This window comes from Lissotriton vulgaris, chromosome 5 (genome assembly GCF_964263255.1).
Source record: "Lissotriton vulgaris chromosome 5, aLisVul1.2, whole genome shotgun sequence".
Taxonomy (NCBI): Eukaryota; Metazoa; Chordata; class Amphibia; order Caudata; family Salamandridae; genus Lissotriton; species Lissotriton vulgaris.
The window spans coordinates 1,115,448,620-1,115,476,246 of record NC_141693.1 but is presented as its reverse complement, the minus strand read 5'-3'; positions in this window follow the sequence as shown (position 1 = coordinate 1,115,476,246).

Below are 27,627 nucleotides of genomic sequence, written 5' to 3'. Positions count from 1 at the left end.
GCTTCTCTGAAAGCCAAAGAAGAATGATGAACATGGGAGGGGTCCTTCAAGAATTAGAGTAAGAATTATTATAAACCAATAAAATATTTTGTTATAAGGTCACATGGTTGGATGTAAGTTTACGGAGTGTTTATCGAGCGTTTACGGAGTGCTCACGTAAGCTTGTGTTGCATTTACGTTTTTTTACGTAGTGGTTACGTCATCTTATGATGTTCTTACGTGGTACGCACTCTCATGACATTTATAATTGTTTACATAAAGTTATATATGTTGTTTAAAAGTTTAAAATAAACATGTTCTTTAATATTTCAGTTATTATGTTCCTTTATATTGGATAATGATTATGTAGATATAATGATTTAGCACCCTCATGACATTTATAATTGTTTAAATAAAGTTATATATGTTGTTTTAAAGTTTAAAATAAACATGTTCGTTATTATCCCAGGTAATATGTTCCTTTATATTGTGCAATGAATACGTAGATATACCGATTTAAAGTTTATAAAACTTTCGGAGGTAAATAATAAATTCCTGTGTACATACATATTTATGTACATATATTACATTTCAGTGCTTTGGAAGTAGTACAATATACTAGAGGTAAACACCATATAGCTACCACATGCTTTACCACATCCGTATAGTTTTGCACTTTGACATTCAGTATGACAAACTTTTACATACAAACATAAAAATGTAGTTCTTTTTTTAACTAGTAGAGGTAGTTGTAAAAAGAACTGTTTGGTACGCACTCTTACAAGATTTGTAATTGCTTAAATAAAGTTATATATGTTTTTTAAAAGTTGCTTGAATAAAGTTGTATATGTTGTTTAAGAGTTGCTTAAATAAAGTTATATATGTTGTTTAAAAATTAAAATAAATATGTTCTTTATTATCCCAGATAATGTGTACTTTTATATTGTACAATGAATATGTAGATATAACGATAAAACTTTCGGGGGTAAAAAATGAATTGCTGTGTTCATGCACATCTGTGCATGTACATTTGTGCTATGTGGCACACATACATGTTGTAAGACCATGTATGTGTGTGACATGGCACACAAGTCAAAATCAGGGGTGCAACAGGCTGTCAAAGTGACAACCTGTACCCTTTGACAATTCGGTAATTTTACCGAATCGGTATTTACTGATTCAGTAATTGCCATTGATTCCTATTGGCCTCAAGGCCCATAGGAATGAATGGCAATTACCGAATTGGTAAACGCCGATTTGGTAAAATGACTGAATTAAACAGATTCGGTAATTTTAAAAGACAAATTACTTACATCCCATTTACTTAGTCTTAAATATTGAAGTGGTATAATTTGGGACGCGATGTTGGTAGGTATTTACCGGTCAATAACATCTGAATTTGGCCGTTGCTGACCGGTTAATGCCTTTTCCTATGTAGGAGGCATTTATTTACAGATTTGGTATTTTTACTGATTCTGTATTTACCGAATCGGTAAATACAGACTCGGTAAAAATACCAAATCTGTCAATACTAATGTAGGTAGCACTGTTGTTGTCTAAGAATTCGTTATTTACCACCCAATACAATTGGGTGGTAAATAAGGAATTCCTGTTTACATGCACATCTGTGCATGTATACCTGTGCCATGTGGCGCACATACATGCCCTAAGGGCATGTATGTGTGTCACATTGCACAAAAGCCAAAAACAAGGGTGCTACAGGGTGTCAAAGTGACACCCTGTTCCCCCTGGCAGGATTCGGTATTTACTGATTCGGTAATTACCACATCGATATTTGCCATTGATTCCTATGGGCTTCAAAGTCCATAGGAATCAATCACAAATACAGATTCGTTAATTATCGAATCGGTAATTAACGAATGTTACCGAATTGGTAATTAATTTGGTAACAATACCTACATCTCCATTGCCAGTTCTTAAATACCGAATTGTTATCATTTGGTATTTAAGAAGTGGTAATCTGGGATTACCTACATCGGGCCCTCATTATTTATGAATAAGTTAATCGAGATTACGTACATCTGGCCCACTGAGTTGTAACATATTTATATACATATGTTACATTTCAGTGCTTTGGAAGTAGTACTATAGGTAAACACCTAATAGGTTTATGCTGTACCACATCCTTATAGTTTTGCACTTTGACATTCACTATGACAAACTTTTACATACAAACATAGAAATGTAGTTCTTTCTTTAACCAGTAGAGGTAGTTCTAAAAATAACGTTTTTTTTTTGTTTTGCTTGAAAAACGTAGAAAAAAGAACTTTTTACACAAAATAATTATTCAACAGGAACAAACTATGAAATTGAAAGAAAAACATTATTTGCTGCATCTGTGGTTCCTGTTCTTCTGTAAAATTACTTCACTGGACTGTTGTCTAAATTACTAATTTACTGCAATGTATGCATTGCATCATTACATTTTTCAGTTTTGGCTGAATGTTCGCCACCATTGAAGATGGCATTGGTGGTACTCCGGTTGTTGCTGTAGATGTACTAGGAGAAGAGTCCTCCTCTTGAGATCTTTGCACCACAGCTCTACTCCAATTGTTGGGGTGTATATTTTTCCATGCTGTGGGTTCCAAATGAATATTTCCTATTTGGATTTCCTGTTGATAACACTGTGTCACAGATCTTGCAGGTGACCAGTGGTGCATTTACCTTCTTTTGATGTTCTGGAAAGGTGAAAAATTTCCAGACTATAGACTCCTTCTTCGTACTTGGGTGAGGGTCCTCACCAGCAAATTCTTCATTAGAAGAATGGTCGGAGTCTGGATGTTCAGCCATTTGGAAGTATTTTTCTGTAGCTAGGAGCTGTAGAAAAAAGGTGTTGCTTCTCTGAAAGCCAAAGAATGATGAACATGGGAGGGGTCTTTAACAATTGGAGTAGGAAGTATCATAAACCCATTAAATCTTTTGTTTTGGGGTCACATGGTTGAACACACGTTTACGGAGCGCTTACGGTGCGTTTACGCTCTATTTACAGACCGCTGACGTCATCTAACGATGCGTTTACGTAGTACGCAGCCTCGCGAGATTTTTAATTGCCTAAAGTTATATATGGTCTTTAAAATTTTAAAGTAACATGTTCTTTATTATCCCAGATAATGTGTACCTCTATATTGTGCAATAAATACGTAGATATGTGTGTGTCAATGGTTTCAATAATGGTATTCTGTAGTTAATACTGGGTGTATCAAAGGTTATATTAGAGTGTGAAGAGGTGCATCGTATTATCACTTGAATGATATCATCAGTGATGTGATCAGTGATGTCAATTGAGATGTCATCAGTGATGTCATCAGTGATGTCATTTGAGATATCATCAGTGATGTCACTGACCATGTCGTGAATGATGTAATATGTGACATCATCAGCAGTGGATTCCGGGTGCGCAAAATATAGTTAGTACAACTAACTATATAGGAGCAATTTCAATGGTTTTTTAAATGCTAATTCCTAACTATATATAACCTGAAACCCATGGTTTTTTCATTGAATATATATATATATATATATATATATATATATATAAATTACCTACTGGCGATAGCCATTAGGTATATATAGTTAGGACCTAGTTACCATAGGAAATGCCGGACATTCTATTGGGAATACCTTCGGCGCCGATTGAGGGATCTGCCTGTAATTTTCCTTAAATTTGCCTCGTTGCGCTCCGCTCCTTCTCTGAAAGTTTCGGGGGGATTCGTCATTCACGTGTTGCCGCACCTGTGGGCAATAAATGGTACTTGTGAAATATACCAGAAGTCTTTTGCCAATTATTATGCTGCCATTCATGCCTGTGTATATATATATTTTTTTTTTTGGTCAACGTGGTCTGCTCACAGGATCGCTCTACAACGGGTGCCGGCATTGGACCAGACCAATGGCCAAAATAATTTTTTTTGTACAAAGGACGCCGCACAAAGCAACTTCTTTTCACAGGTTTATTTCAGTGCCCAGTCCAAAACACCAAAGTCTGCCCCTCCTTCACCTCCTCCTCACTGCGGACACAATAGAAGGGGTCAAACTCCACTTCAGGAACGCAATAGTCTCTATTACATGTTCAGGCAGTCATAACACATTTCGTTAAGAACCGTTACCTTAAAAGTTCAAACCAAAGGAAGGTGTACTTCATAGAAGACAGGACAAGTGACAAGTAAATACTTCATAGATTCTTCTTTGTATTGAATTCTTGGAAAAAAAACACCGGCACACAGCCAACGCGTTTCATCCCCCAGTGCCACGGGAACTTCATCAGGGCTGTAACAATTACAAAAGACTAACATAAATATACATACAGTGTGACAAATATATACATAGTGAAATACATGTAAAATTAGATTTAAAAGTACAACAAGCATACTGCTGGCACAGATGGCCCAAGATATAGTGTCGCAAAAAGTCAGTTTGTTAAGACACATACAACTAAGAGAGTTGCATAACAAAAAACGACATACTAAAAATTACAACTATATGGTAACAGTATGTAAATTAATTATACATTCGGTCCCATTTTAAAGAGTCATCTCAAGTGGCTAAAATTACTGTACATTTGTACGCGGGTGGGAAAGATAAATAGAAAGAAAAAAGGAGACAAGAAAGAAAAGACTTAAGAACAGTATCAATAAAGAACCCGAAGCAACAAGTAAACACGAGTAAACATAGAGGAGTAACATGAAAGCATGTCTAATCACAATTTATCAACTCAAAAAACCTCTGGCGTTCCAATTTATTTATTTATTTATTTTTGAAGCTTATAAAGCGCACGGCTACCTCCGGCGGAAGTGTCCCGGCGCTAAGATTACAAGGGAGTCCCCAAAAAAAGTAGACCAAGGAGCATCACAGACAGAGAAGGAAATACTGAGCCTAAGAGAACTTCAGCCCTAATGAATAGTAAACAACCAGGTCTTAAGTTGGCGTCGAAAGGCTGGTTCAGAATCAGAAAACCTGAGATCAAGAGGAAGGCTATTCCAGAGCCTGGCAGCAGTGACGGTGAAAGATCTGCCGCCACCACGAGAAAGCCTAAATCTTGGCACCGTAAGAAGACGCAGGCTATTAGATCTCAGGTGTCTGACTGACGAAGAGATCATAAGACGTTTTCTCAGATAGAGAGGGCCAATTCCGTGGATGGCTCGGAATGTCAGGGTCAGAATTTTAAAATCAATGCGACGGGCTATAGGGAGCCAGTGGAGATCAGCCCGGTAGGTCTTAACCGAGGTACGGGCGGGAATGTTACCAATGAGCCGGGCTGCCGCATTCTGGACGATTTGCAGGCGGTCAATTAGGTATTGAGGAGAACCTGCATATAGACTATTCGCATAGTCTAGATGAGTGGTAATGAGTGCTTGGATGACTGTTTTGCGAGATGATTGAGGGAGGTAGGGGAAAATTTTCCTGATCATTCGCATTTTGGAGAAACAAGCACCTACCACTTTGTTGACCTGAACCTTTCCAGACAACGCGTTGTCAAAGGTAAAACCAAGGTTACGGGCTGCTTGAACAGGAGAGGAGGGAGGATTCAAAACGGTGGGCCACCAGAGATTTGCAGGGGGGGGAGATTTCTTGCCAAAAAAGAGAACCTCCGTTTTGTCAGTGTTCATGGCAAGATGATTTGATGCCATCCATGTGCAAATATTGCCAAGGCAGTTTCTGAAGTTGGAAAAGGAGGAGTCAGAGTGGTCTCTAAAGGAAAAAACAAGCTGAGTATCATCAGCATAAGAGACCACTCTGACACCCCAGGACTCAACTACCCTGGCAAGAGGAGCCACATAGGCATTAAACAGTAAAGGGCTCAAGGCCGAACCCTGGGGGACACCGCATAAGAGGGGCTTGTCCTCAGATTCAAAAGGGTGCAGCGTAACCCTCTGGGAATGACTGGACAAGAAAGATTTAGTCCAGGCCAGCACTGTACCTCCTACCCCTAACTGTTGCAGGCGGGTGGCAAGTATGGTATGGGATACAGTATCAAATGCAGCGGATAGGTCGAGGAGGACCAACATGGCCTGCTCGCCCCTATCCACTGATTCCCTAATGATCTCAGAGACTTCTACCAGCGCCGTCTCCGTGCTGTAACCGGTTCTGAAACCGGACTGGGAGTCATGTAGGAGCTGGTTAGATTCTAGATACTGCGCCAGCTGTTTCTGTACCACCTTCTCCAAGATCTTAGCAGGTTTGGGCAGGAGCGAAATTGGCCGATAGTTACTAAATTGCAGGGGGTCAGCACCAGGTTTCTTCAGTATGGGAATTAGCCTGGCCTGCTTCCACACTGAAGGAAACTGTCCGCAGGACAGGGAGGTATTCCAAATGGAAAGGAATGGATTTACTAGAACAGGGGCAAGAACGCCCATGACCTTAGCCGGGACAGGGTCCAGGGGAGAACCAGACTTAACGCTGTGTAGCAAAGACAGCGCGAGGTCTGGAGTCAACTCATTAAAGGAATTAAAAGAACAGGGAGAAGAACATGAATTATCTTCAGGGGAGTTAGAGGATACCGGGGCAAAGGAGGAGGAGAGTTTGACTATTTTCTCCTGAAAGTAATCAGAGAGACCATTACACAAATCTTGAGAGGGGATACAATGGGATTTTGAGGCCGGGGGATTAACAAAGTCCTTCACAATAGAAAAAAGAGTTTTGGAGGAATTATGCGCCTGTAAAATGAGAGTCGAAAAATAAGTTCTCATAGAGGAGCGTTTCAGTTTGTGAAAGTGATTCCGGGCCGATTTATATGCCAGTTTGGCTAGAGGGTCATAATTCAGTCTCCATTTACGTTCCAACTGCTTACACTTGCTTTTCTCCTCACGAAGCAGAGGAGAAAACCAAGGAGCAGAGGGGCGAGATCTGGCAGAGGTGAGAGGACCAAAAGGAGCAACAGAGTCAAGAGCGGCACAGAGTGTCGAGTTAAGTCTAGTGGTCTCAAAATCAAGATCCTCAAGTTGATTGAGTTGGAAACGTAGGTGAGTTTCCAAGGAATCACAGGTTACTTTAGCCCAATTCCGACCTCTGGCTCTGTTAAGAGGGGAGAGGGAGGGAGGGGAAGGGGCCGTAATGGTAAATGGAATCAGAAAATGATCTGTCCAAGTAGTGGGGATCGGAGGAGAGGAGGAAATACCAGGATGATTGGAAAAGATGAGGTCAAGTGTATGGCCTGCAATATGAGTGGGACCGATAACTAATTGGGTCAAGGTAAGTCCAAGTAAGGCTTCTAGCAGGGAGGAGGCTTGTGAGCAAGAGGGATTATCGATATGGAGATTAAAATCTCCTAATACAGAAAAATGGGAATGTTTGAGGGAGTAATCTGCAATAGAATGCGTCAGAGCCTGTAGAGAGGAGGAAGTAGCAGAGGGAGGGTTGTAGACCAATATGCCCGCACAGATAGTGCTGGCGGTGTCCATTACCGTGAAGTAGGCGGCTTCAATGAGGCAGAGGTTGGGAATTTTCGTAAGCTTAAGTTTAAAATGTGATTTGGCAATGACCGCAAGACCTCCTCCGGACTTAGAGTTGTCTCGGTTAATACCAATGAAGCAATAGCCGGGGGGAGTAGCAAGATGGATGTCTGGTTTGGAGGAATCTTTGATCCATGTTTCCGTAAGAAACAAAATGTCCCACTTATGGGTATCAAGTGATAGCCAGATATCAGAGGCATGGGCAGGAAGGGATCTGCAGTTGATTAATGCCGCTTTTAAGATGGTAACGGGTTGACCTATAACATTCGCGGGAGTAAGAGGAGTTTTAGATATCATGGGGAGACTGATATTGCAGTGTGGGCAGGTATAAGCCGTAGACTCCAGATCCTGAGGATTACAGCGATTTATGGGGATACAGGTGCCCGGGCGGAGTAACAGCAATTGATCCGGGGTCCAGGAGATGTTTGGAGTGTGGGAGGCAGGGGGACTGGCGCTAGGCGCAGGTCCGGCGCGGACGGGAGCAGACGGGCTTGCCTTAGGCGCGCCTTCGGCGCGCCATCGGCGCGCCCGCTGCGCCCGCCCGCTGCGCGGACGGGTTGGTCTCTTTTTTATATCCATATCCATCCAGCAGTGGGAGGAGGGTGGGAGGCGTCCAGGAGCTGGAGCGCTACCCTGCCTCCCCCCAAGATGGCGGTTCCGCGTTCTCCCGGCCGGCGAGAGCGCTGTGCTCAGCTGCGCCGGGGGAGAGAGAGCAGGTCGGGCCCCTGGGACGTAAAGATCTCGTCCGGACCAACAGGGAGGTTTGTCACAATAAAAATGCACCAGTTAAAATATTCACAATTTTTAAAAATAACCAAATCAGCGTGGCGTCTGTAGCCCAAGCAATAATCACCTGGCATACAGAGAGTCGATGAAGCAGCACACGCACACTCTCAAGCAGAATTAATTAATAGCAGAGTATAGAGATAGAAAGATGCCCCCGGCTTCCGCCTCAGGGGATAACAAGTAATCTGTATGGTAAGGGGGAGGAGGATCTTAAATAGTGAGGGAGGGCGGGAGGCGTCCAGGAGCTGGAGCGCTACCCTGCCTCCCCCCAAGATGGCGGTTCCGCGTTCTCCCGTCCGGCGAGAGCGCTGTGCTCAGCTGCGCCGGGGGAGAGAGAGCAGGTCGGGCCCCTGGGACGTAAAGATCTCGTCCGGACCAACAGGGAGGTTTGTCACAATAAAAATGCACCAGTTAAAATATTCACAATTTTTAAAAATAACCAAATCAGCGTGGCGTCTGTAGCCCAAGTAATAATCACCTGGCATACAGAGAGTCGATGAAGCAGCACACGCACACTCTCAAGCAGAATTAATTAATAGCAGAGTATAGAGATAGAAAGATGCCCCCGGCTTCCGCCTCAGGGAATAACAAGTAATCTGTATGGTAAGGGGGAGGAGGATCTTAAATAGTGAGGGAGGGCGGGAGGCGTCCAGGAGCTGGAGCGCTACCCTGCCTCCCCCCAAGATGGCGGTTCCGCGTTCTCCCGGCCGGCGAGAGCGCTGTGCTCAGCTGCGCCGGGGGAGAGAGAGCAGGTCGGGCCCCTGGGACGTAAAGATCTCGTCCGGACCAACAGGGAGGTTTGTCACAATAAAAATGCACCAGTTAAAATATTCACAATTTTTTAAAATAACCAAATCAGCGTGGCGTCTGTAGCCCAAGTAATAATCACCTGGCATACAGAGAGTCGATGAAGCAGCACACGCACACTCTCAAGCAGAATTAATTAATAGCAGAGTATAGAGATAGAAAGATGCCCCCGGCTTCCGCCTCAGGGGATAACAAGTAATCATTGATTGATTTTGCAGAAGCCACAAACCATTATTCCCTACTATGTAAGTAGCAAATGACTCATTAGCCGTTCATGTCCACAATAGTGGTAGAACCATGCACAATTAGCATCAATCGGATATTGGCATTTAAAAATCACCAATTAATCATGTCTTAAGGGAACCTTTATCCCAGATTTGAGGTACCTAATATCCACTTTCTAACCAAATAACATAATTTGGAATATATTCGAATCACAAAAAAATTCTCATATACTTCTCACCTTTTTATAATATATAGATAGGTTCAGTAACCTGTAGGGTAAGATGTTTCGTGATTGCTCATGTATGCGTCATTGAGAAGTCACGACCAAATGGTGTAGTCCTAGAAAAGGTAAAAAAGGGATTGCATTTGCCAAATAAAAGTTTAAAATCAAAAAGTCATCATCAAAGAAATATGGGCCGGATAGTCAGCACTTATAAACAATTGACATTTCCAGAATCACCATATTATACCACTAGTTACCAAGGTCACCTGAGGCGAAGGTATAAATGTAACAGATCTGACACCGGTATCTCACCTGGGTCAGAGAGTAAGCTTCATGAGATTAAGCAAAGGACTTGAGAGTCTTCAGAAGTTCATTAGATTGATGCTGCAAATCAAAAAGTGGAAATCAGTAAAAATATTATATGCAGAAGCGAAAAGACTAGGAGTCTCTATGTCATATTCAGAGATAAGCGATATCAATAAACAGCCCATTCCTCCCGACTCACTCAACGAGCATTGCAAAAACGTGCTCCAGATGAACAGGCCTCAATCAGAGTTAACTATATTTAATCCAAGTGCTGGTGACCTAAAAATAAAGTCCCAAACCCTACAACCACTCTCACCTTTATGTGTCGGGTGAAACAGGTCCAATAGGGAGTGCCAAAAGGATGAGTAGTCGTATCGAGTGCACCCGAGAGTAGAACAACCTGTCACACGTATCTGAGGGCAAGAAAAATTATTAGGTAGATCAAATGATTCTTAGTTTAAATATATTTCAATAACTCTAGTAAATCGGACAACCCGCCACACAGTTGGTAAGACCTACTGCGGGAAGAAGTCTGCCCCCATCCTCACATTGGCCTGATTATAGGAATATTCCAGGCGCGGAAGTCCTAAGTATTGTGGTGGTGATCTATCAAATTGAAACAGATATATCCCATAAGAGTCATACAAGCAGTACATTGTTTGGCTAAGATACATGAACTTATCTGGATCTAGCCCTTACCTCAATTATTAAGGCGAGATATACCAGTTGTGTCCACCCAGTCCAAATCAAATGTTAAAAAGTGCTAGAATGGAAAGGTCTCGATTTGTTACAAGTTCACCATCCAAGTCAGTGAAAATCTGGAACCAAAATAAAAACACGTAAGGGAGTCGGGCACATCCGAGATAACCGAAGACTACGGGTATAAACAATACCTCGGGCAACCAATCTTGAACTTATGCCCCTCTATCATTGTCAGTGACGGTCTGTTTGAATATCAGACTTTCTTGAAGAACCCAAGTAGTAAAGTAAGCTCCCACAGACGGATTCCCGCTGAGTACTAACAACAGTCATTGCAGGCAGCCTTTCTCCCGCAATGACTGTAAGCTCCCAAAGACCGATTCCCACTAAGTATTAAGAAAAGTAATTGGCAGCAGCCCAATTAATGCTACCCCCCTTCTTTTTTAATTCATGGCGACACAAATGGAGAACAGACTCGTGCCCCCTTTAACGTATTAAACCAAATAAAGTGCCCACCCCCACCCGTAAGGGCACTTACCAGAACTCCTATGATATGAAGTCAAGCAGCATGGTGGCTTGCACTGGAATCGGAGAGACAGATTTGCCGTAATTGCTTCAAAGCTAAATAGACCCCCATGTCAGTGTTATGACGTCTAGGGTCAAGAGAAAAACAAGAAGCATATAACACAGACCGCTAATGGGTTTGTTGCACGAAGTGACTACCGACCAAAAATTCACGTCCCCAGTATGAAAAACCGATTAGAGCATTTATTTACGAAGTCACTGCCAAAAAATTAAATTAGGGAGCAATCTAATTTTAAATGTATTTCACTATGTATATATTTGTCACACTGTATGTATATTTATGTTAGTCTTTTGTAATTGTTACAGCCCTAACGAAGTTCCCGTCGCACTGGGGATCGAAATGCATTGGCTGTGTGCCAGTGTTTTTTTCAAGAATTCAATAAAAAGTAGAATCTAGGAAGTTTTTTGTTATAATCTGTTAAAAATGTTTTACTCCTAGTGTATATGTACAGTGGTACGCTCCCTCCTCCCCTCTCCCTTCCCCCAAGGTGGACTTGCCCGCTGTGGAATGTTGGTGAGACGCTCACCTTAGAACGTTCATTTGTGGGCTGTCGGTGCTAGACGCCAGACGAATAAACTGCTTCTTCTTCACTACCTGTGTCGCAGTTATTCTAACAAATTGGCGACGAGGATGGGATGGGGGCAGCTCCTGGTCCTCTCCCTGTTTCTTCTGCACCGGCCAGTGATGTTCCTGATGCCAACATTTGAAGAGTTACGTGAGTCTGCCGCTGCGAAGTGCGCTCATGTACTGTCACCTTGTAACCCCGAGTTCAGTGCTACGACCTCTAGCGTTGGAGTGTCAGCCTCTACCCGCAGGGGTGATCAAGATTGGATAATTATTTCATTTATGAACTATTGTCACCCTGGGTTAGGAATTGCTTTCGCCTCTCTAGGTCAGTGACTGAGGGGGGGTTAGTACGGAGTGTCGCTTGGCACACGGTGACAAATGTGTTGAGCTGAGGCTTCTGTTACTGGGGCACTGCAGAAGTGCTTAGTTGATTACAAGCTCAGCATATTTTCCGGTTGCCCTTTTAATCATTTATGAAGCCTCGTTCACTGCCCTTCCTTGAGTAACGTGGCGCTTCATCTGATGAACAGTGACTATTGTGGAACAGCGTTCAGGGTGATACATTGCATTCGCTTCTAATTGTCTACTTCTTCGCTCACTGGAAAACTACGTTCATAAAAAGTGACATACTCGATTTCAAAGGCGGTGTTGTGAAAGGGGTGGCAGAGTAGTTATGGCATCATTTGCAATGTCACAACATCCACCTTTTTTGAGTGAAGAAGGTGAACCCCTCACTCCTTGGAAAAACTGGGTAAACATTTTTGAGTCATATTTAATTGCTATTGGAGGTGATAGATTCTCATCAGTGCGCAAACTGCACATTTTATTACATAATTTAGGAAAACATGCTAGAGAACAATATGTGATAATTTACCTGACACTGTAACTGAAGTTGGTAATGAAGGTGAAGATGCTCATGGTGATCCTCAACAGGATGTGTATCAAACTGCTTTAAAAAAACTAGAGGCCCAATTTGGGAAAATAATTAATGTGGTTCTTGAACGCCAAGCAATTTTTTTCTAGAGCTCAAGGGAAAAATGAGAGAGTGGCTAATTACATAGCTGTATTGAGTGGTTTATCCTCCTCGTGTGATTTTGGTACACTAACTGACTCTCTAATTAGAGATCAATTAGTGAAGCGTACTTCAGATAAAAAAATCCAAGAGAAATTGTTGGCTGATGCCCCTGATTTAAAACAAGCTGTCGACATAGCTAAGAGTATAGAGCACACAGCCTTCTGCATTCGTGAGATGAAGGATACTGTTGAAGTGAAACAGGTGAATGATAAGGAAGTACTCAAAGTGTCGACGAAAAGTTCGCCAGTAGAAAGTACAAAACCGAATTCTGAGGCTCCTAAGTTTAAATGTTTCCGGTGTGGGAATCCAAACCATTTGGCTAATAATATAAAGTGCCCAGCAAGAAATGTTAGTTGCAGGAAGTGTCACAGGCGTGGCCATTTTTCCAAGGTGTGTCATGAAATGAAGAAAGATATAACTCATGTGATTCATGATGAAAATGTGCCTAGTAGAGATATTGTGTTTCAGGTAGATGAACTTCAAGATGGTTCTAGTAATAATTACCCAGAATGCATGATTTATCTTGATAATGTACAGTATAATGTTTTTGCTGACTCTTGTTCCCCGTATACCCTCATAAGTGAAGCCACACTCAAAACCAACTCTGGGGACAAGGAATATGAGTTATTACCACCTGATATTAACCCGGGGGGGACAACCGTGACACCATACCGTTAGCTGGAATGTTAATTATGCAAATCAACTTCAAAGACAGGGTCACGGTCGGGAAGGTTTACATAACCAAACAAGGGTCAAGTTTATTGGGATGGAAACACCAGAAAGATTAAGGCATTAAATTGGATCCCAATGCACCGGAGCCAGTGTATTTGGTGGAAAGACCTAGCATAGGAGCAGATGTGTGTGAGGAATTCTCTGAAGTATCTTCCAATGATTTGGGTTTGTTGAAGGGTTTCCTCAATAAAATCAAGTTAAAAAAACAATACAAACCCTCAGTTCACAAAGCTATATCAGTACCCTTGATGGTAAGAGATTCCCTCAAAGAAGAATTAAGGAAATTGGAATCTAGTGGGGTGTTTGAGAAAATTGAAAGCTCGGAGTGGCTTGCCCCCATTGTTGTCGCATCCAAGGGTGGAGGGAAAGGCATTCGTTTGTGTGTGGATCTCAGGGACCTGAATGCCAACATCTGGGTGGAAAGACATCCCCTCCCCAAGATAAATGAAATGCTCAGTGTCATTCAAGGGGCTAAATACTTCAGTGTCCTGGACCTCTCTGCCATATATCATCAGGTTGCCCTTCACCCGGAGTCCAAACATCGAACTTCATTTTTAACACCTTTTGGGGCTTACCATTTTAAAAGGATTAAGGGTGGGCGTAAAATCTGTTTCGCGTGCAAATTTGCACATTTTCCGCGATTTCGCGATCCGCGAATCTCGCGAAATCGCGGTAAAATCCGTGAATCAGCGGGGACGAATTTTCAGCCAAGCAAGGGTTACAGCAGCAGGTGCAAAAGTTGAACCTAATTTCTTTGTAACCTTTTACAAAAGGGTTAAAAACAAATTAACTTCAACTTGGACACCTGCTGCTAATTGCTTCCTGGCGCCTCGTTGCCTACTTGCAACTATTCTCTGACCCTGCTCTGACCCTTGAAGCAAGGTCAGAGAATAGTTACAAGTAGGCAACGAGGCACCTGTCCAAGGAATTAAACCTCATCAGGAAGCACTTACAGATATAAAAAACAGGAAGAAGGGAGAGGATGGCAAATACACCCATTTTCAGTTGTCAGGAGGGGTTAAACTAAAAGAGACCTTTACAGCACAATTTTCCTATGCATTTTGCTAAAAATAAAAAGCTGTATGTTCTGTAGGGGCAACTCAGGAATCTGGCCCTTCAGAGATCCGGCCTCTCTTTCTTTCTCTAGTTCTCTCTCTCCCTCTCTCTTTCCCTCTCTTTCTCTCTCTTTCTATCTATCTATCTATCTATCTATCTATCTATCTATCTATCTATCTATCTATCTATCTATCTATCTATCTATCTATCTATCTCTCTCTCCCTCTCCCATAAACGACTGCATGGGTAACTTCGCCCTGGGAACACGCAAAAAACCCTGCGAACACGCAAAAAAACAAAAATCCGCAAATTCACACAAATTCGCGAATTTTGCGGATCGCGAATTCGCAAATCCGCAAATTCACGGATCGCAAATTCGCAAAATTCACCCATGCTTAAACAGGATGCCATTTGGACTGGCATCCGCTGCTGCTGTTTTCCAACGGATAATGCAGCATATTCTTAAGGGGCTAGGAAAGGTGTTGTGTTTCCAAGATGACCTCTTGATTTATGGTGATTCAAAATCGGAACACAACAATGTTCGTAGAGAGGTACTCTGTAAGCTGAGTAAAGCAGGTTTTACTACTCAAAAAGACAAGTGCAAGATAGGTGTAAGATATGTAACTTATTTGGGACACACCATATCAGAAGAAGGGATCAAACCTAAAACTAGCCTTGTGGATTCAGTGATGCGAGCTCCCGCCCCATCTGATAAAGATGAGCTCAGATCCTTTTTGGGCCTAGTGGAATACATGGCGAAATTTATAGAAAACTTCGCTGATCACACAAGTTCCATGAGAGAACTAATAAAAAAGGGTTGTCCCTTTGTTTGGAATTTCAAGTGTCAACAAGATTTCCAACACATTAAACTTGCCATTTCAAACGCCCCTACGCTAGGTATGTTTGACCCCAATGCTAAAACAACTTTAACCACAGATGCCAGCACAAAGGGTCTGGGTGCTTCTCTCACTCAAATGGTGGATGAGGGGCCAGTATACAGAGGTACCAGAATTATTCCCCCAGATAGTATGAAAGAACATATCATAGCTATTGCCCATGAAGGTCACCCTGGGAGAAGTATGACCAAGAGTAAAATTAGGCAACATTATTGGTTCCCTAAAATGGATTATTTGGTGGAAAGTTCTGTAAAAGATTGTGTAACCTGTGGAATGTCTGACAAAACCAAGGTTGACAAAAGGCACCACTCATACCAGTGTCTGTGCCGTCCAAACCGTGGGATAAGCTTGGCCTTGATATTATAGGTCCCCTGAACTTGCTGAACCTCTCTCAAAGATTTATGTTTGTACTTATTGATTCTCATTTTCATTGGATCTCTACTAAATTAGTGTACTCCATAACCACATCGGCCTTGATTAAGTTTCTGAAGGATGTATTCTCTAAAGAAGGAATACCCAGTACCCTCATCACGGACAATTGTGTCCAGTTTACATCTGAAGCAATGACAACATTCTTATCTGATTTAGCCATTGTACACATGAGAACACCCTTATATTGTCCCAAAGCCAATGGGATGGTGGAAAGGGCAAATAGGATGTTGAAGAACACCATCCAAATGGTGGTCACATCACATGAACCCATAGAAGAAGCCATCAGGAAAACATTATGGTCATATCACTCCTCTCCCAATGCTGTGACTGGTGTCTCTCCATTTGTATCACTTAGAGGGAGGAATCCTGGCTCTAAACTCACCCCTAATTGGCTGAATGGTGGTAGTCCAGTGTGGGTTGATAGAGAATCAGTCAAGGAAAGGGTGGTCCACCATCAAGCCGGTTATAAAGCGAGATATGACCAGAAATGGGGACCCTCCAACAGGAAATTCTATGTGGGACAATGGGTTGTGATCAAAAGTCCATGTTTTGGACATGCAAGATATTCCTCTTTTTCTAAACCATCGAGAATCCAGCGGGTGAACAATAATTCTGTTGTATTGGAAGACGGCAGCACATGGCGCATGGAGAACGTACGTTGCTGCCCTAATGTGTGTGTTCCTGTACCTGGTAATGATGTAAACCATGAGGATCGGTTATCCAATGAATAATTACCTAGGGAAACCAGAACACGCTGCATGCCACGCTGGCAAGAGGACTTTGTAAAATAGCCTGTATTATGCTGGTATTGTCTTTCCTGCAATTTAGTAATTGTTGCTTGATGACATTGTTTTTCCTCTCCTCATGGAGGAAGATGTGTTATAATCTGATAAACAAGTTTTACTCCTAGTGTATATGTACAGTGGTACGCTCCCTCCTCCCCTCTCCCTTCCCACAAGGTGTACTTGCCCGCTGTGGAATGTTGGTGAGAAGCTCACCTTAGAACGTTCATGTGTGGGCTGTTGGTGCTTGAGGCTAAGCATGGGCGGAAAATCCGTTCCGCTCGTGGATTTTGCGGATTTTCGGTAAATTTGCAATCCGCGTGATTCGCGAATTTCCTGCAAAATCCACGAGCGGAACGGATTGGGTCAAAAGTTCAAGTTGACTTTTTGTAACTATTTTAGAATGGCGCTGATAAGCTGCCAGAGCCTCTAAAATAGTTACAAAAAGTCAGCTTCAACAGGAAGCACTAATAGATAAAGTAAAGCAGGTGCTAGAGTTGAATCTCAAATTCAGTTACACAATCATTAATCACCCCAAACTTGGGGTGATTAATGACTGTGTAACTTATTTAACCTTCAACTCAAGCACCTGCTATACTTTATCTATTAGTGCTTCCTGTTGAAGCTGACTTATGGCTGAGGGCAGAAGGGCACAAAGTGGGACAGAGGGCATGAGTTAGGCAGAAGGGCACAGAAACCAGTGGGGCAGAGGGCAAAAGGGCACAAACAAGAGTGGGGCAGAGGGCAGAAAAGCACAAAACAAGTGGTACAGAGGGCAGAAGGGCATAAAAAAGGAGAGGGTGGCAGTGATGAACCAGGCAAAAAAAAACCTGCGAACACGCAAAGCACCCCGCGAATATGCAAAAGTTCCCCGCGAACACCCGCAAACACGCAAAAATAAAAAATCTGCGAAATCGCGAATTTTGCGGATTGCGAATTCGCAAATCCCTAAATTCTCAGATCGCAAATTCACAAAATTCGCCCATGCTTACTTGAGGCCAGACGAATAAACTGCTTCTTCTTCACTACATTTAACATAACACTACCTGTGTCACAGTTATTCTAACATATTTACTTGTCACTTGTCCTGACTTCTTTGAAGTGCACTTTCCTTTGGTTTTGAACTCTTATTGTAAATAGGCATCTTTTAGCAGCGGATACCGGACGTTGTTACACTTATTCTGATTATTCTTTTAAACTAAAAGAGTGGAGGTGCTTGACCTTGGTGTGCTGTTGTTTTTGTACGTGTTTTTTGTTGAACAGCTGTTACCTTGATCACATAATTACAAAGAAGGGTGTCTGTGGCGGCATGCAAAGAACAGGTGTCTTTAGCGGCACACATTGAAAGGCTGCCCTTGGCGGCTCACAAGAGGAAGAAGACTTTGAGGGGGATATGAACATAACTGGTATGGCCCATGAGAAGGAATTGGATGAGTATACTTTTGATTTGCATCAAGATAATGGTTTAATGAGGATTTTGAAGATGCTGTAGGGACATGTTCAAAAGATACGATAAGGGATCCGTTTAGCAAAAACATGTTCACTCCTTTGAATATTAAGCACCCACAAAGTTGTGATTGGTGGTCTAAAGACCATGTAGGAAAATTTATCAAAGCATGGATCAGGGAAGTGCGATGAGGGCAGAGTGTGCAAGGTCAGTCATTGATGAAAATACCGGGGACATTACCTGCTAGGAATCTCGCTGCCACTGCCACTGCCACTGAGTCACTCGGCAGCCTGCCGCCATTGCCGACATCACCGGGACCACAATACCCGGCAGCACATGCAGCACGCACGCCGCCAACGCGTCCATTAAGTGCCAGAGGAGCTTAAAAGGCTTACAGGGATCCCGCGTCGCGGGACGTGCGTGGGCTGAGCTAGGCAAAGCCCGGGCCAAGGGCAGGCCTGTTTGAGCCCATTGGAGACCGGGGGAAGCTGGGCTGGGCCCCCCCCCTCTGACGTCTCCTCCACCCAGTCCCCCCTCTGACGTCTCCTCCACCAACGACTTGGTTGCCTTTCTAGTAAGTGTCGCATTAACCATTATTGGACTTTATTTCTATTTCACTGACTGAGAAATGTCCGGGCATGACGGAAGGGGAAAGAAAGCTGTAGGGGGTGGTTACGTAGCCGGGACTCTTGACCAATTCATAACAAGGTTTACATCTGTTTTGGCTGACGAGATAGCCATCACAGAGCGTTGTCTTTCTCTGGTTCCTGTGTTTGCTAAACAAGCATCTGTGGGGGGCCTGACGAACGCACACACACAGGAAAAACACCCACAAACTGCCCTCATTTCTGGGTCATCGAGCCAGAGTACCCGTCAATTACAAGAAGAAGGGTCCTCACATTTGGATGGAGAGCCCTCCCACTCCACGTCAACATCACATAATGTATTGTCAAATCCCATTAGTGGCTCACTTCCAAACACTACGGAAGACCCCAAAGACATCCCGCAACCCACAGAGCCTTCGCAGGGGTGACCCTCAAGAGGAAGCGAGGGGCTGCTCCCCAGAGGGGAAAAAAGCCTAAGACCTCGAAACCCAACAAAGCTAGTGACCCGGCAAATACAGAGTCTCTCACTATTGAAGCCCCCCAGGAGAGATCCCAGGTTGCTAATAGTATGAATGCGGCTGACACTGTCGTCGGATTGTCCCAGCTTGAGGATGTTTATTGGCAAAAAATAGGTGGTCTCATAACATCGCCCCTACAGCCTTTATTAGAAAGACTTTCATTAATTGAGAATAGGCTTGAAAAATTTGAAGAACTGACGGCGACCACCTTGGGAGGTATGAAAAATAAAATGGCGAACCGTGGCCAAACTGACGAACCTGCAAGGGATGGATTAAGGGGCTCTGTGGCTCTCCCTAATCCTAACATTCCATTGACCCTAGGCTTGGTTGTGCAACCAATGGACCTTACAACGTTAAGGGATGAAGCAGTGAGCACGAGTAATATAGTCGGTCCAGAGGTTCGGCGTAATAGGTTCTGCAACTATGGAGAAATAGAGGATTGTTGGGAGAGGGACATCATCAGAAAGCCAACGTAGCCTCCAAGGGGAGCCATATTGGGAAAGGTGCCAAGAACTCACTCCCCTACCTAGATCTACCCCCTGATTGTTCACCCTATGTTGGTTCCCAGAATTGGAAAATGGTAAAGCCGAATCTTACGCCGAATTAAAAAACAAAATGATCCATTGGCTGAACAATAACAGACCTCTTCCACGAGATGTACATTGTCAGATTTTATTTGTGCGAAGAGTGAGTTGGGTAGGATGTAGATCCAAAAATACTTTAGGGGACTGTATTGTTATTAATTTCAATGATTGTAGGGCGGTGGAACATGTTTGTGCGGGTCTCCCCAAAAATTTTAGATCTATTATCCAGATCCAGGATCTAAGTTATTTTTACACTCCCCCAGATCATATGTTTAACTCTGGCCACTATGGATTAATCAGGGGTAGGAACAGCTGGCCTGCCATGTTGACCTATAGAGCAGGCTGGAAGAGTGTTGAGCTATTATCAGCCGTACCACTTAGTAACAGATTCAGTGTACTGGATCTGGTGGATTGACTGACACCTACTACTACCTGTTTTTCCACAGTGCCCAAACAATTTAGTGTCAATTTAAGGGAGTCGGGTGGGGTTATAAATCAACATCTATGGTTCAATAACAAAATGGGGGATATCAATGGTGGTAAACCATGTATAGTTAACACAGTGGAGGAGGTGGGGAACACTATTGTTCCAAATGCAATGGATCATGGTACCTGTGATACTGAACACCACCCTAAAGAGCAATTTCCAGCCACCATAGGCACCGATACTCATGGAATGGCAGATAGCTTTGAACTGGAGGTAAATGCTAGGAGTGGCAAGCAACTGCCTGCCGGTGGCCCAAGAATTTTTGGCTTGGAATATTGCGGGTCTTGTGACTAAACTAGACCAGCCTGATTGGGGGGATTATATTGACACCCACAAGATCTGCTTATTCCAGGAAATTTGGGCCTTAGACCCTCAATATAGAGTAGGGTTTGTGGCATCTTGTGAGGCGGCAGTTAAGGGACCTAGGGGTAGACCATCGGGGGGTTTATGGATATGGGTGGGTTCCCACCTAGGATGCAAGGTAATGCGAGTAGAAACACACTCCCCAGATATCACATGTATCCTCGTGTCTCATCACAATCTACAGAAACTAGCTATTATTAATGTTTATTCCCAGCCAGTCCAGCATGGTGGAATCTCACAGACACTAGATTTTCTGGTAAATCTTCTTAATTCATTTGCGGGGAACATGTATTTTCCAATCAGTGGGGACTTTAATTGCCACTTTGAACCCCTTAATGGTCTTACGAAACCTATCACTAGCGATTAGGACACCATCTGGTCAATTCCGGCACCCAATATGTATCCAATCATGGGGTGGACACCTCTAGTCCTCCAATTAACCTTCTTAACCCTGACCTTCTTCCTAAGGGCCTGCAATGGACGGTTTCTGGTCCCACATTTGGGAGACCCGGCCCGGCTTCAGTAATTGACTACGTCCTGCTCAGTGTAGAGATCTGTCATAATGTGGCGGATTTCAGCATCAAAGAGTGCAGTGAGAGTGACCACAAACCTCTGGTTGCAGTCTGAGATTTCCAGATGGGGGGAATAGGTTGAGGCCCTGATAACCCGCATCAAAACAACCTGGTAGTTGTTAAAGGAGCGAGACGAATTCGATGGGCCAAAATAAATCAATCGCCGGAAACCATGTCAAACATGTCAAAAATGTATATCAGTATTATACCCTTGCTAGAGAAAGCAAGCCTTTTATCAGACAATCCAATGAATTTAGGACCCCATAGTGATTTAGGGAAAATTCATCAAGAAATGGTTCAGACGCTGGTGAATTTCTTTTTTAATAGTGGGCCCGTTAATAATAAATCTGGCAGTGATAAAAAAACTGGTATAGCAGGAATTGTATGGAAGCAAAGCAAGCCCTGCTGTCATCGCTCAAGGGGGGTGACAATGTCCGTATTCGGGAAGCTAAGGCTGCATTTAAGAAAATATTTGCAAAAGCAAAATCTAATTGGGTAGCTGATAGATGGTAGGCCATTAAGAAGGCTTTGGATTCAAAAGATAGTAGAGGTTTTTGGAACCTGGTCCACACAGGAAAAACTGAGGGTAGGACCACTATTGATCCAAATATTGCTGAGGAAGCCTGGCATCTATATTTTAAGGAGCTATACTCAACCCTGTCTATTAATACAAGTGAAGGTGAGACTTTGGTGTGTTATTTTAACCCTTAACCCTCATGGGATATACCCCCATGTACTATGGCTGAGGTATTATCTGCTCTAGCAAAGTTACAACCTAATAAAGCACCAGGATTGGATAGAATCCCTGGGGACTTGTATAAAAATGAACAGGCAGTGTGGGCTCCATATCTATTATTACTTTTTATTGCAATTCTTCATGGCCTCCCAGCACCGTCCAAGTGGGCTGGTGCAGAGATCATTCAGATCTATAAAAAAGGTTCAGCCATTGAACCTGCAAAATATAGGCCAATTAGCCTCATTGATGTTAACCAAAAAATCTTTTCAGGGGTGTTATTAGGAAGACTACAGGATTTGATGGAAGACTGTGATGTTTTAATTCAGTTGGATGCAGGCTTTAGAGCTAAAACCTCAACTGTAGATCAGCTGTTTAGGCTTCAGTTCATCTATTGGAAGCATGTGGTTCTGGAAGGTGGGAGCCTGTATCTTACATTCGTGGATTTTAAATCAGCATTTGATATGGTGGTGGACCGGGACCAGCTGTGGAGTATCCTGCTGGACATGGGAGTTCCACCATATCTTTGTTTCCAACTTAAAAACCTCCACGAGGGCACATGCACTAGAGTAAGATACAGTAAGAATGGCCAACTAACTGCCCCCTTTCCTGTTGGTAAGGGGTGAGGCACGGATGCGTGCTTGCGCCGACCCTCTTTTCCCTCTTCCTAAACGGTTTAATTTAAGACCTACTTGCCACCAGGGATTTGGATTCCCCTAAAATATCAATCCGCAAATTTTCCAGCACTAATGTTTGCGGATGACACCCTGCTTCTCTCGAAATCACCGATAGGGATGTAGCGAGTGTTAAAGGAATTACCCAGTTTCGCAAAAAGAGGAACCTTGTAGTAAATATCAATAAAACAAAATATATGGTCTTCAATGTCAATTCCACTAATTACCTGCACCCAATGATGGATAACAGGCCTCTCGAGCGGGTCCATATCTTTGATTCTTTGGGCCTCTCCCTAAATGATAAGATGGGATGGGGTCCCCAAATCAACAAGGCCAATTTGAAGCTAACCCAGGCAATTGGGGAATCCTAAAAGTCCAGAAGAGTCGTACCTTAAAGGTCAAAAGCCCACCACTAGAAATAAACATAGTACAAGCCCGATCGGCCTCTTTATACGGGGCAGAATTTTTAGGGCACAGTCCTTCTAATGCCCTGACCCTCAGCGAAAATAAGTTCATTAGACAAATCCTGGCTTTGCAAACAAACACACCCCTAGTACCGCTAAGGTTGGATCTGGGTATCCTCCCAATGGTGGATCTAATCTCAGCAGATCTAAATTTTAAAAAAGTTCACATCAGTTTTTTGCACACAGTTCAGTTTGAGGTATTTTTAAACACTTTTAAATTGTATAGTGACTTTTATAGCAGTCAAATAGCAAAAGAAAGAAGTCTGGAGTAGCAGACTTCAGGGCGTTTAGGAATAAACTGTTGGACTAAGTGTTTAAAAATGTTTAAAAATACCTCAAACTGAAGATTTTTTATGAATGTAGACAATTTTTGTGTTAATAAATATATGAAATAAAGATAAGATAGGATATTACCCTAGTGGGAAATGTTGATTAGACATGTTGCTAACTCACATGTGTGCAAAAAACTGATGTGAACTTTTCTTAAATTTAGATCTGCTGAAACTATTTTGGTCCTGAGGAAGGTGGAATCATTCAAGAGATCACCAAAACGCTGCGTCGACTTTTTAAATAGTTGTGATTAGATTGTAACCTAATTTGGGAGGAATGATATTATGATTGTGTTTGAGAATAATGATTGTCCCTATACACATTTTATCACATCGTTTTAAATTAAATAAATATGTTTTTTAGCTCATCTTTTTTTGAATTGTGAATTATAATTGAGGTTTGTCATATGTGGTGAACAATACAAGGAATGTTTTGTGATAACAGTATGATTATTGGTTTTTGAGGGAATGCTGATCTAATAGAGTGGCATTTGGTCTGGGATACAACAGTCAGCCCTTCTTTTTTGAAAATATAGGGACTTGTTTGTAACTCTTTTGTCTCACACCCCGTCCCTTCAGTGTCTACTTTTGGGGGAACTCCCTGTTCTTTAAACACAGCATACAAACAGGCCAGGTCTAAATGGGCTATACAATTGTGCAGAAACCTGGGCAGTAGGAATCACTGTGAATTCGTTAGGATTCTAAAATCGGACACTGACCCAGCTTATGTTGCTGTAATTTTGAAATTCCTCCTTGCTATGTGGTCTAAACAAAGGTATTTGTTAAAGACTGGCACTTAGTTTAGCTTTTTTATTAATTGTGATTCTCCACTCTGTTATAATCAATCAAGGCATCAGGAGTTAACTCTATGTGATAGATAGAGTTCCCTCCTGCCGGCTGGTCCACTGACAATGGCCGTTTTAAAAGATATTGGATGTGTTTAATAATGTTCTTATATGCTTTTATTGTAAATTATATATATATATATTTTTTTACAACAAATTGTATTGAGTTTTCCATCCAAAGGGGGTGAGCCCCCAACAAGTCATATTAATACAAAACAATGAACATAAGTACACTAGTTGTTGCCGAGGGTATCATTCGGAAAGCTATAAAAAACCCAACCCAACAGCCCCCGCCACCCACCTCTCCCCATCCCCGCACCGCCCAACCCGCTTGAAAGACTAAACAGGCATAAATACATATGAGCACATCTCCACGCTGACTAATCCACGAGTAGGAGTGGCGAATCATGGGATGGAGAGTCTGTCTATGAGATCTTGATTAATGAACGTGGGAAACATTGAAAGATCAATACCCCGATACTTGGCCCATGCAGCCCAGATTTTCCTGTGTTTCTGCGGGCAACCCCTGGCCTGAAACACCACCACCTCGGCAGAAATGCATTTATCTAATGCGGATTTCCAGGCTGCCACCACAGGGGGAGAAGAGGACTTCCATTGCTGGGCTATGTTGTGCTTAGCCAGTGTGAGCCCCATGAAAAGAAGGTGTCTCTTATAGATGTACCCTCCTACATCATCAGTACTGTGGAGGAGAGTCAGGCGTGGATCATCTGGGAGGTCCCACCCCAGTACCCGCTCCAGGCCGGACACTGCCCCAGACCAAAAATGACGTAACACTGTGCAACTACAGACCGTGTGTAGCAAGGATCCGTCATCAGACTGGCATCTGAGGCATGCGGGGGACGAAATAGCTCCCATCTTCCAGAGGCAGAAGCGGGTATAGTACACCTGATGCAGGAATTTGAACTGTATCAGTCTATATCTAGATGATACTGCTGAGCCCCTGGGACTAGCAAGAGCCTCGGTCCAATCGTCGTCAGAAAGGGTCGGTATGTCAGCTTCCCATGCCGCCCGTGTCCGATGCAGGTTCGTCTTGATGTGTGTGGTCAACGTCTGATAAAGCCGACGGATTTTGTGTTCCCCCAGATCACCCATCAACAGTCTACCCTCCAGGGGATGGAATTCCGGCAGAGTCGTAAGGTCTTTAATCAGGGGACAGAGACTGTGTCGAAGCTGGAGATACTTATTGAATTAGGATTTGTGTATGTCGAACTCCTCCTGCAGACTTTGAAAGGATTTAAGTGTGGGACCGCACATCATGTCGCCCAGTGTCGAGATCCCAATCGTATCCCACCGGTGGAACCCAGGCAATGCCGTGACTAATCGGAGGCACGTGCCTCACCAGAGGGGCGTCTCACACGTCAGCATACCCCACCAACCCATAGACTTCAAAACACTTCTCCAAATCTGAATCCCAGTACGACAGGCCGGGGGAAGGGCGTCCAGGGCAGAGGCACTATACAGGAGATCTAGCAGTGTATAGACCTCCAGGAAGAGCCGCTCTACTGCATAAGCCGGATTATCCTGCAGATTATACCACCATTCATTGATGACCAGCAGTTGGGACGCCCAGTAGTAAGATCGTCCGTCTGCAGCCACAATACCCCCAGAGTAAGTAGATTGGACGTAGGTCACCAGAGGCCACCCGGACCGCCCCGCCATCCCACAGGAAGGTGTTCAGGAGAGCATTTACTTGACAAAACCAGGACGGTGGGATGAATAAGGGTAGTTTTGCATTTTGTGTAATAAGCGCGGCAAAGATACCATTTTAAAAATCGCGGACCTGCCGTAAAGAGACAGGAGAAGACGGGACCACACTGTCGTCTCCTCCCGGACCACAGGAAGCAGAGGGGCTATGTTTAGCAACCACGCTGAGGTGGGATCCCTGGTGATATAGACACCAAGGTATTTAAACCCATCCTTTGCCACAACTAGCTGGGAAGCCCAGTCCTGACACCCCTGCTCCCCACATATCGGAAAAAGCGTAGATTTAGACGGATTGGCGCGGAGCCCCGTCATCTCGTCAAACACCCGTAGTATCTCCAACATCCTCAGACCCGTGACCCTGGGGTCAGAAAAGGAGAATAGTGCATCGTCCGCGTAAAGTGCAATTTAATCTGTGTCTTCTGGGGACCAAACCAGACCCCTATAGGTTGCATCCAGGCGTACCCATGCCGCCAATGGTTCGATGGCCAAAGCAAAAAGAAGCGGTACAGAGGGCATCCTTGCCTTGTCCCCCTCCGGATACGAAAGGGGTCCGAACGATACCCGGCCACCCTCACTCAGGCCATCAGGTCTGTGTATAAGAGTTTAACATAAGCTCGTAAGCGTGGACCAAGATTAACTGCCTCCAGTAATTTAAAAAGGTAAAACCAACCCAGGGAATCGAAGGCCTTGTCAATATCGGCCAGTAGGACCACTGCGGGACGTCCCAGTCGGTGGGCCTCAGCCACGGCGTTATGCGAGCGATGTATGTTATGCCTGGTTGAACGACGCGCGATGATGCCTAACTGGTCAGGGTGGACAAGATCCAGAATATAAGTGCGAAGGTGATCAGCCAACACCTTCACCAACGACTTCTGCTCAAAGTTCAACAAGGATATGGGGCCATACGACGCCGAGTCCTCCGGCGATTGACCCGGTTTGCTGCCAGTCTGGAGGAAGGATTTCCTGCTTGAGCGCCTGGTGTAGTACACCGAGAAGGTGGGGACCAGCAGTCCCCCTGTGAGGACGTAGGAAGTCACCGGGGAACCCATTGGGTCCGGGTGGATGTTGGTGAGGGCGGCCTGTAATTCGTCAAGAGAGATAGGTTTATCAAGGGCGTCTCGCTGCTCATCTGATAAACGCTTCGGAGGAATATCTAGAAGGAAGGCATCTATGAGTGAATCCGCAAGTTCCTCACGAGCATCGTATAGAGTGGCGCAGAACTCTGCAAAGACCTACACCACCACCTCCGGGGAGGAGCACAAAGTGCCTGTAGAGGATCTGTGTCGCCAGCCACGCTTCTTTGGCATTATTTGTAAGCAGTTGGCACAGCTGCTGCTGAACATGAAGCAAATTGCGGCTGGCACTACTTCCTGAACCCCTCACCACAGCCTCCTGGAGGTTGCGCTGACGCTCCTCCAGCTCTAGCGTCTGCGGCAGACAAAGTCTCTTTTCCCCGTACGATAGCTAATATCCACTCGCGTTTCCTGGGTTTAAAGGCTTTCCACAATGATATCTTGGACGTAACCGACCCGACATTCGAGGCAAAGTAATCAGCCGTAGCACGATGGAGCGCCTCCTGATGCTCGGGATCCCGAAGCAACCATGGCGACATGCACCAGCGATAGGGGGACATGCTGGTCTGCAAACGGAGTATGGGCTGG